Genomic DNA, 10,445 nt, shown 5'->3' with positions numbered 1-10,445 from the left:
GGCTGGAAACCTCAGATATACATATACGTCCAAAACTTTTCAAGGTTTGGAATTCAAGCTCAACAGCGACACGTTTCAGGCATGCAGATCTGCTACTTTTAGCTTTTTTCCTGAATTTGTTTGTGTAAAGCTGTAGTATGATAAAATAGCGGCTAATTTGCGAGGAAAATGTAATATTGAGATAAGAGGTTTTCTGGCCCGACAGCAATGCTGCACACCTTTAGCGCTCTGGGCTCTGCACTGTAGCCTACTGTAGGTTTTAATGAATAAATCAGGACTTTATATGAAGTGAATAGACTCCATTGGCAGGGGCATCACAAGGGCGGGGGGCGGGGGAAGTGGGACTGAGTTACTCGGGCCCAAGGTGGATGGGCCCTAATTATTTTATACTTCAGCTATTGAAAAATAGCAGATATACAAGCTCACAGCGCGACAGCGAGTGCCGCGCAAATCTTTGAATATATGTTTTTTTCAAGCGAACATTTTATAACTCAAATTTTGCTTCTGGGGGGTCCCTGGAACTAAATATTTTGAGATCGGGGTCCGTGGCCAAATACATATCATTCTGTGGGTCCATCATGTGCAAAAGTCTGAGCACCACTGACATAGAAACATGTTTTTTTTTTTTTTTTTTTGGAGCGGTGAAAGCGCTCCCAATAGACAGGTATGTCTGTGGGTGGGTGGGTGGCTATGTGGGTGGCTGGCTATGTCTGTAGCCTGGCAATACCTTGAGTGGCCACACACAACACACAAGTTAAAGGAGGGGCGCTGTTGTGCAGGCACACACACACACAGCTTCTATGGCACTATTGTGCAGACTAGACACACACACACACACACACACACACACACACACACACACACACACACACACACACACACACACACACACACACGGTATAGCTGCTCAGATTCACCGCTCCACTTCGAACCGAGGTTTGATTTTTTTTAAACCTTAGAAGGATTTGAAATATTCAAAGGCTTGCACACATTTTCTTGCACAAATTTTCCTGATATTTTTTTCCTGATGAAAAATAGCAGATTTACAAGCTTGCAGTCATGCTGTGAGCCTGTATATCTGCTATTTTTCAATAGTTAAAGTACAGGCGCCCCACAGTGAATCCTTGTACCCAGGGCCCAGAATTTGGTGCGACGCCCCTGTCCATTGGTGTTCATGACGTGAGCCTGAGACAGCCGTTTTCCCTGCCGATTCATCATGTCATAATTTCTAGCTCATATAATAACTGATAATACCTGATAAATGGGCAAACTAAATTAATTTCTTCGCAGGGAATTAGCTCCTTTATCGTGTCTCTCTCTCTCTCTCTTTCTCTCTCTCTCTCTCTCTCTCTCTCTCTCTCTCTCTCTCTCTGTGTGTGGGTGTGTGTGTGTGTTGTGTGCACGTGTAGAGAGAGAGAGAGAGAGAGAGAGAGAGAGAGAGAGAATGATAGAATGAATAATAGGAGAGGAGGGGGATGAATTTCAGTGTGTTGGCTAGCATTAGACGGAGGTCACAGAGATCAATTCTATTTATTCAGCATTGTCATAACACTGTGTGTGTGTGTGTGTGTGTGTGTGTGTGTGTGTGTGTGTGTGTGTGTGTGTGTGTGTGTGTGTGTGTGTACATGTGTGCGTGCGTGCGCACGTGTGTGTGTCTGTAATGACCCACATAATGTGTAACTATTTATTCATGTGGTGGTATTATGGTGTGCCCTTGATAGCAACGGAGAGTTGTTTGCCACTTGCCAGAACGGTAAACTACCTCAAGTGACATATTTATAACAAACAGAAGTTTGCATAGAGTCTCCATTCATTGAGGCTTATATTATTTGCGTTCCACAAAGCATGATAAAAAAGTAACTCTCTCCATGGTTCTGAACTCATGTTGTAGCATTGAGACTAGCTGTGACTCTGTCCATGGTGCTGAATTCAACTACTGGAATGTGCCAGTGTTTACTAGATCATGTACGTCAAAGGCATTTCTATTACTAATTCCTTGTATCCTAAACTATCCGCACTACAACAGGGGGTCCTCACAACAGGAGGTCCTCCAAATCTTTGAGTAATAGAAACTTTTGTGAGCTTGTAGATCGGCTATTTTTAGCAAAGAGGTTTGGTGTAGAGGGAATTTAAGTCAAGATTTGACAGCTCAAGTGGTTAAATATCTGAAAAAAAAACAAATTGACATGAATCCAATATACACTGTTGTTTGCTGTCAATCAATGAAATTATAGAATCTATGAAAAGGTTGTGGGGCTTCATCTATTTGGGGTCCTTGGCCTGAAAATGTTGATGACCCCTGCACTACAGCGTCACACAAAGGCATCAAGTAGAAGATCTGCTACTTTTTGCTTTTTTTTTTTTTTACATTTTTGAATACTGAAAAGTAACAGTTGGGGACATATGAGGTTTCCATCCGACAGAGAAGATAATATAGAGTGTGTATGACTGGGTGCAGGCTGCTTGTGGGCCTTGTGTGCACTGATGCATACTGAATGAACATCTGAGAATGTGTGTAAAAGCCTTCTCTTTATCCATGGCCGTGTGTGTGTGTGTGTGTGTGTGTGTGTGTGTGTGTGTGTGTGTGTGTGTGTGTGTGTGTGTGTGTGTGTGTGTGTGTGTGTGTGTGTGTGTGTGTGTGTGTGTGTGTGTGTGTGTGTGTGTGTGTGTGTGTGTGTGTCTGTCCTACAAGCATCATATGCTGATAGAGTGCTCCTGTAATCTCTATAGCAGTGAATAGAGGCCATAACCTGGCCGACATTACCATATTCATACACCCCACACAACAGATTGCTTTGGTCCCCCCTGTGTGTGTGTGTGTGTGTGTGTGTGTGTGTGTGTGTGTGTGTGTGTGTGTGTGTGTGTGTGTGTGTGTGTGTGTGTGTGTGTGTGTGTGTGTGTGTGTGTGTGTGTGTGTGTGTGTGTGTGTGTGTGTGTGTGTGTGTGTGTGTGTGTGTGCGCGTGCGTGCGTGCATTTAGAAAACTGCAGGCATGCCTTCTCTCTTTTATTCCTTCTTTCATCTTTCCACCTCTCTCTCTCTCTCTCTCTCTCTCTCTCTCTCTCTCTCTCTCTCTCTCTCTCTCTCTCTCTCTCTCTTGTTCACATTCACACCTCAAGCTCTTCACACTAATACACCCAGACGTATACAGTAGACTGTACTGCATATATTAGCCTGGATGTATTAGAACAGGGGTCTTCAGCGTTTCCAGGCCAAGGACCCCTTAGTTGAGAGAGAGATGACGCAGGGACCCCCACAACCCTTTCATAGATTCCATATAGTTTCATCGTTTGACAGCACAATCATCAGTGTATTTTGGGTTCATGTCAATTTGTATTTTCAGATATTTAACCTCTTGAACTGTCAATACTTAATAAACTTGACCTTTCACTCCGTACTTAGTCTGCTCTTTTTTCCCCTCTTTGCCGAAAATAGCCGATCTACAAGCTCACAATGCACATCTGTACAAAGAGGGCACTGCGTGGAGTAGTTTTTTTTGTTTATGAAATTGTCAACCTATTTTTAGTATCATCTTTGCTTTTATTTAGTTTTTGTCAGAGACAAAAAGTAGTCTGCAGACACTTTTTTCCTCAATCAACACTGCTTGTTGATGGTTCCTCTGGGAACACGGGTGCTGTGTGTCAAGTGGTTTAAAGCCATTTAGACCTACATAAACACAAATCTGTGTCACTTTAGATTTGAACCACCATCCATCCATCCATCTTCAAGACTTAGGAGCAGCAGTTCTACTCCAAGTCTCTCTCGGGTGACTGACTTCTCACCCTAGCCCTAAGAGAGATACCAGCCACCCATCTGAGGAAACCCATTTCGGCCGCTTGCACCCGCGACCTTATACTTTCGGTCATGACCCACACTTCATGACCATAGGTGAGAGTAGGAACGAAGATTGCTCGGAAGACAGAGAGCTTTGCCTTGCGGCTCAACTCTTTTTTTTCTTCACAACAGTGCGATTTAGCGACTGCAAAACCGCTCCTGCTGCTCCAATTCTCCAGCTGATCTCCTTCTCCGCCTTCCCCTTTCTCTCATTCGTGAACAAGACCCCGAGATACTAAAACTCCTTCACCTGGAGTAAAGCCTCATTCCCTACTTGGACAGCACAATCCATCGGTTTCCTGCTGAGAACCATGGCCTCAGATTTAGAGATGCTGATCCTCATTCCGGCCGCTGTACACTCGGCATTTGAACCTCTTTAACCATTATTTTATGCTTTAACTATTAAAACATAGCAGATATACAACCTCGCAGCGCGGCACTCGTAGATCGGCTATTTTAGAAAAAAATCGTGAACATTTGTGCAAGTCTTTGAATATTTTTGACACGATTCTATAAAAGTCTTCTAAATCCTTCTTTTAAATCAGTGGTTCTCAAACTTTTTCATATCAAGGACCCCCAAAATTACATGTATTTGGCCGCAGACCCAAAATATGTGGACCGCATCTCAAAATATGTTGTTTCAGGGACCCCCCCAGAAGAAGGAAAATACTCCACTCCAGTCCACAGAAGAGGAGAGAGAGAGAGAGCGAGAGAGAGAGAGAGAGAGAGAGAGAGAGAGAGACCTCAATAATATTAATAATAATAAAAGTTATGAAGTTCTTTGATTTAAATTCATAGCAGGCAGCGGGACTATAGTACACCTTTCTGTGTGTGTGTGTGTGTGTGTGTGTGTGTGTGTGTGTGTGTGTGTGTGTGCATGCGTGCGCGCGTGCGTGCACCCGCACGTGTGTGTGCGTCCGTGCAATAACTATACAGAAGCTTTAAATACAGAGGTTTTGGCCAGAACCCACAGTGCTACAGTGACATAAGCACCAATCGGCAGATGGGGTCATTTACATAGAGTTAAGTGGACGTTCTAATTTCTTTTTCCTTTCTTCTCTCTGTGTCGGTTGGTTGGTAGAATCACTCTAAAATGTCATATGACGAATGGGATTATGCAGGGACTGACAAAGCTGTTTTTTTGCTTAGTTTCTTTCTTTTACTTTTTTACTTTTATGTTAAGCAATTAATTTGTTCTATTTGTGGGCCTACTTGCAATACCCTCATAGCCCACTAGTGGGCCCTGGCCCTCAGGTTGAGAACCAACTGGTCTAATAAAAAACAAATTGTTTAGCAATAGAAACCCAATGCTAAGGCAGTGTGATTGTATGGACGCTGACGTGTGACTAGACAGATGAGTTCTGAATATAGAGCCCACTTTCCACTCACTTCTGATAGTCGGGGACCCACAAGCCCAAAAGCTCAAGGAATAGTGTTGAACCTGTGATTTTCTGCCGTACTTTTTATTTATGTTTTATCTATTAGTTTGGTCATTAACTCTCCTACTGCCAGATTATTTATTTATTTATTGGGTCTGGCGCCATCAAAAAGCGGCTTACCTTTGCGACGTTATAGTAGATAGACAGACAGACATTTATTTATTTATTTATTTTTTTTTGGTTGTGCAATAGTGCACTTTGGTCTGCCAGGCAGCAGAGGGCGGCGTCATGCGAGAATGAATGTGAATTTGCCTGTTATGTGTTGAAGAAGAAGAAGACCAGTCACTGGCCACAGAGCCTTACAGCCGGAGGAAATCAACAAGGAAGTGAATTGTTCTCCGTTGATCTAACGCATAATGGATTTTTTACACCATCACCGCGGAAAATGTGTTTACAGTAGACGGCCGCGCGACCCCGCATCAGCTTACAGTCATCAGACGAACGAACCGAACGAGCGCCGTATTGGCATCGAGGTTCTGTAAAAAATGGGGCGAACGTTAACGTTCAAAGCGTGGGAAGAGTTAAGGTCCACAGAATGAGAGGTCTGCTCTGCCGGAAACATTGTGAAAAAAAGTTATGACCATTTGTATATTCACTGTCCCATTAACTCCACTAGAAATATATAAAAAAAAACTAAAAACAAATAAAAAAAAACATCTGATTTAAGTAGCGTGTGAGGGGTCAAACTAGTTTTTTTTTTCATGATTCTGAATCCATTGCAAGCATTTGTTTTGCATGAAAAACATTCCTTGGGAAAAATTTCGGCCACCCAAAACTGTGAAAAGTGAAGAAAAAAAATGATGACTCATCACTTTTCACGGTTTGGGTGGCCGAAATTTTGGTGACTGGGTCCCCGGCTAATACCCCCCCTCATTTATTTGCTGTCGGGAAGAGCCCTACTTGATCATAACACGAGTAAGACACCCTAAGGGCGAGAAGCGACCTCGCCCTAAAGGGCACAGTTAAGAAGCAAGAGTTAAACTGGCTGGCCGAGTCATCATTGTGAGGTCAGCCATATCCATATCTGGAGTCTGTGAGGTCAGATGTAGAAGTATTGACCAGCTCCATATATAGAAGATGTCTTGGCCATATATGGGGCGTGACATGGGGCGTGACACACGGACAGACGGACATGATCTGCAGGTTTTCATACTAAATGCGACCTACAGACGCAAACAAGTAACTGCTCCACAAGCTTATGCGGCGCGCGTTTATGGTACGCAGGTTGTGTCTGTGTGTTTGTCTGCTTTTTTGCACGTGCATGACGTGTGCGTTTATGGTACGCAGATTGTGTTTGAGTGTTTGTCTGCGTGCGTGTGCGTGTTGTGTGCGTCATCGGTGAGGTCACTATGCTAACGGTGTGCTGGCGGTGACCTCGTGGCCGCGACCCAGTTTTAGCGGAGTTCATGATTATTATGGTTCTCTATTCATCTCTCATCCTCATGCCATCTCCCTCTCTCTCTCTCTATCTCTATCTCTCTCTCTCTCTCCATCACTCCATTCTTCTTCCTCTAGACTTGCTCTACCCTCTCTCTCTCTCTCTCTCTCTCTCTCTCTCTCTCCGTCTGTCTTTGATGTCCGTGCCAGGCAGCACCACAGGAGCTGAGCTCGGCCTTCGCCATAACCTTTCATTTACACACAAAAGGACCTCTTTTTTTTTTTTTTTTTTTTTGCTGAGTGAGCAGTGCGTTTTTTTTTCTCTCTTTTCAAAACCTCCCATTTCACAATCATGCAGTTACATGCATGTACTGTAGACCTGTGGTTCTCAACCTTTTCAGGCTGTGACCCCCAAAATAATCATATTTTTACTGGGGACCCGGACCCCCCACCCTGACAAGCAATAAGAGTTGAGGCATTACAATTTGTATATCACGGTTCTTTTGTGAAAGTAGCAGATCTACATGTTCACAATGTTGTGATCGGCTATTCTCACAATTTCTGCCTTTAATATTTGACCTGACAATGTTTAATTTGTCATTTTAGAGGTATTAAAAAGTCATAAAACTTTCACTTTATTAATGTGCAGATACCCTCTATACACTTAAACTTTATGCTGGTTCATTTACTGTTGAGTGAGAAAACAATGTTGCACATTAAGTGAATCATCTGTGGACCCCTGAGGGTCCCGACCCACAGGTTGAGAACCACTGCTGCTGTAGACTACAAGTGGTTCTCAACCCTTGGTCCCGGGGCCCCCTTGGTGGGTCTTGGGGGATATTATGAGTGGGGGCCACAGCTTGTAACGGGGCTGCCGTTAATTGATTCTTTGAACTTCAAAGGGATTGTTGAGCTGAGTTGATTGATTGGGCCGTAGAAAAGCTATCTCTCTCTCTCTCTCTCTCTCTTTTGATTGGGCCGTAGAAAAGCTCTCTCTCTCTCTCTCTCTCTCTCTCTCTCTCTCTCTCTCTCTCTCTCTCTCTCTCTCCGATCAATTAATACATCAAAGACGGACACTTTTTTGAGGTCTCTAAGAGAGGGGGGAGGGTTGTGTTTAAAAACACACCTTCCCTGTTTGCACGCACATGCAGGCCAGAAATCCAGTGTATAGTCGAGTTTTAAAACCTAAAGAAAAAAAAATTGTTTTCATTGTCATAAACAGGAACTTAAAGGAGTAGTTCACCCCCAAAATGACTTTTTTTCTATTGATTACTTGCATGCCATGGAGACTTGAGTTCAATATCTATATATTTTTTGTATGTGTCGCATTCCTAAGACAAAACATGTGATTATAGTAAATTTACCTCCATTGATTCCGGATGGGGACCCAAATGCATGGCCCTGGATGGGGAAACCGTCAGGGTAAGTTTACTATAATCAATTTTGTGTCTTAGGAATGCGAAAAAGGTCTCCATGGCGTGAGTAATCAATAGGAAAAAAAAGTATTTTTGGGGGTGAACTACTCTTTTAAAGTAGGCTACATGGTGGTGGGTCCATTGATCCAAGATGGAGTACAATAGAACAGGGGTCTTCAACGTTTTCAGGCCAAGGACCCCTTAGTTGAGAGAGAGATGAAGCAGGGACCCCCACAACCTTTTCATAGATTCCATATAGTTTCATTGTTTGACAGCACAATCATCATTGTATTTTGGATTCATGTCAATTTGTGTTTTCAGATACATAATTTAACCACTTGAATCATCAATACATAACATGACATTTCACTCTGTACTGCTCTGTTTGCTCTTTTCCCCCTCTGCACCAAACATCTTTGCCGAAAATGGCCGATCTACTTGTAGATCTGCTATTTTTGGCTAAAGTTCTCAGAATATGGACGTTAGGGTTCAAGTGGTTAATATAAAAAAGGAGGAAACCCGTAGGGTTCCTGGACCCCCTGTTGAAGACACCTGCAATAGATGGATCGATCGTTAATAAACACGCTCTGAAAATACACGGCACACGGCTCGCCCTCCCAACCTGACCCTTTCCTTAACTAATTGGTAAATGGTGCATTTATATATATCACCTTTATTGAAGGTGATTTACAGAGATTGAGCATTACATTCACCCATTCACACACACACACACATTCATACACCGATGAGGAACCCATGCAAGGCACCAACCTGCTCACCGGGAGCAACTAGGGGTTCAGAGTCTTGCTCAAGGACTCTTCGACATTAGGGAATTTAAGGAGCCCGTTTCTCCAACCGTGACGTGAGGCGGAACCATGGCTGCTATGACGCAATCGACGTTGCGGTCCAAATCGTTAAGCAAACAGCCGTCGCGACAGGGTCCCACCCCTTTTACTGAACGCTTTAGTTCCCATGGCGACACGTCTATGGAGCAGACGTTTTAGGCGCAATGTGGAAAGGGAGCTTCTGGTGTTGTAGAGACGGCTGTGACAGCGGCAGGTTGATCTATCGAGCTCTGATCATTTCCGGTCACCGTTGCCATCTGCCGTAGTAATTTGCTTAAAGTCGCTACTAACTCTGGGGGAGCCCGGGATAGAACTGGGAACCCTTCGGGAACCCTCCGTGTTCTAATGGCGGTTTCTCTACCCCTGAGCTTAACTGAAATGGTTTTCTGCATTTACGAAATGGACTGAAACTAACTAACTAAAATAAAGTCTTTAGACTCTGTTGTCTGTCTCATCTCAACCGTGTTATGTGAGTCTTGAGGTTTTTTTTTTAAATAAAATGAAACGGAACTATACCAAACCCACTGAAATTGAAAACAAAAAGTACATTAAAAAAAAAAAAAATTACTAGAGTGCTTCTACATTGCAGTATTAATACTACTAAAAGTACGTTTCCCCCCCACCACTGTTGTGTTGTGTATGTTCTTGATGTGTGAATGTGTGTGTGTGCGTGCACGACGAGCATGCACATTGAGTTAAAGGCCCTGGTTTGAGGGGCTGCTATAATATATACGGTCAGTGGTCACCCTATTTATGGAAGGCGCTGCACATTTGGTTTCCCCGTGCAGTCAGTTTCTGGGCCCCAAAACCAGGCGTGTCACACCACATTCTGGGCCCTGGGTACAAGGGTTCACTGTTGGGCCCCCCATGAATGTTCTTCATAGGGGGAGAAGGGGGTTCAACCCGTTTAGACTGGGAACGCATTACTACGCATTATTTTGTCCTTTAACTATTGAAAAAAATAGCAGATATACAAGCTCACAGCGCGGCGCTGGGAACTTGTAGATCTGCTGTTTTTGAAAAAATCGTGAAGATTTGTGCCAGTCTTTGAATATTTAAAATCCTGAAATGTTTCTATGTCAGTGGTTCTCAAACCTTTTCATGTGAAGGACCCCCAAAATGAGATGTATTTGGCCACACCTTCCCATCTCAAAATATTTAGTTCCAGGGATGTGTTCGCTTAAAAAAATACATATTCAAAGATTTGCACACATTTTCACGACTTTTCAAAAATAGCAGATCTACGAGCTTGCAGTGCCGCGCTGTGAGCTTGTATATCTGCTATTTTTTCAATAGCTAAAGTATAAAATAATTAAGGCCCAAGAGCTCCACTTTGGGCCCTAGTAACTCAGTCCCACTTCCCCCCTCCCTTCATGCGACGCCCCTGCCCCAAACCCCAGAAAGCATTGTGTCTAGACTCCTCTCTCCATGCTAGTTTTAACCCGGAGGGACTCCGTATCATTTTTTAGAATGGATTCATCTTTATTCATCACATTCTAACAACGTCCCATTGAGGGAATAAAGGTTTTGTCCACT

The 10,445-nt window shown here is 43.5% G+C and overlaps 1 protein-coding gene across 1 annotated transcript in view; it reads left to right on the top strand.

The window, feature by feature from the left end:
- Nucleotides 1–10,445, top strand: part of il1rapl2 (interleukin 1 receptor accessory protein-like 2) — a gene marked incomplete at both ends in the record, with an annotated part of 653,669 nt that overhangs the window by 390,533 nt on the left and 252,691 nt on the right. The window lies entirely within an intron of this gene.

The sequence above is a fragment of the Nannobrachium achirus genome (genome assembly GCF_963921795.1).
Source record: "Nannobrachium achirus genome assembly, chromosome: 17".
Classification (NCBI taxonomy): domain Eukaryota; kingdom Metazoa; phylum Chordata; class Actinopteri; order Myctophiformes; family Myctophidae; genus Nannobrachium; species Nannobrachium achirus.
Note: the sequence above shows the minus strand (reverse complement) of the source record. Positions and strands in the feature narration are given on the sequence as shown.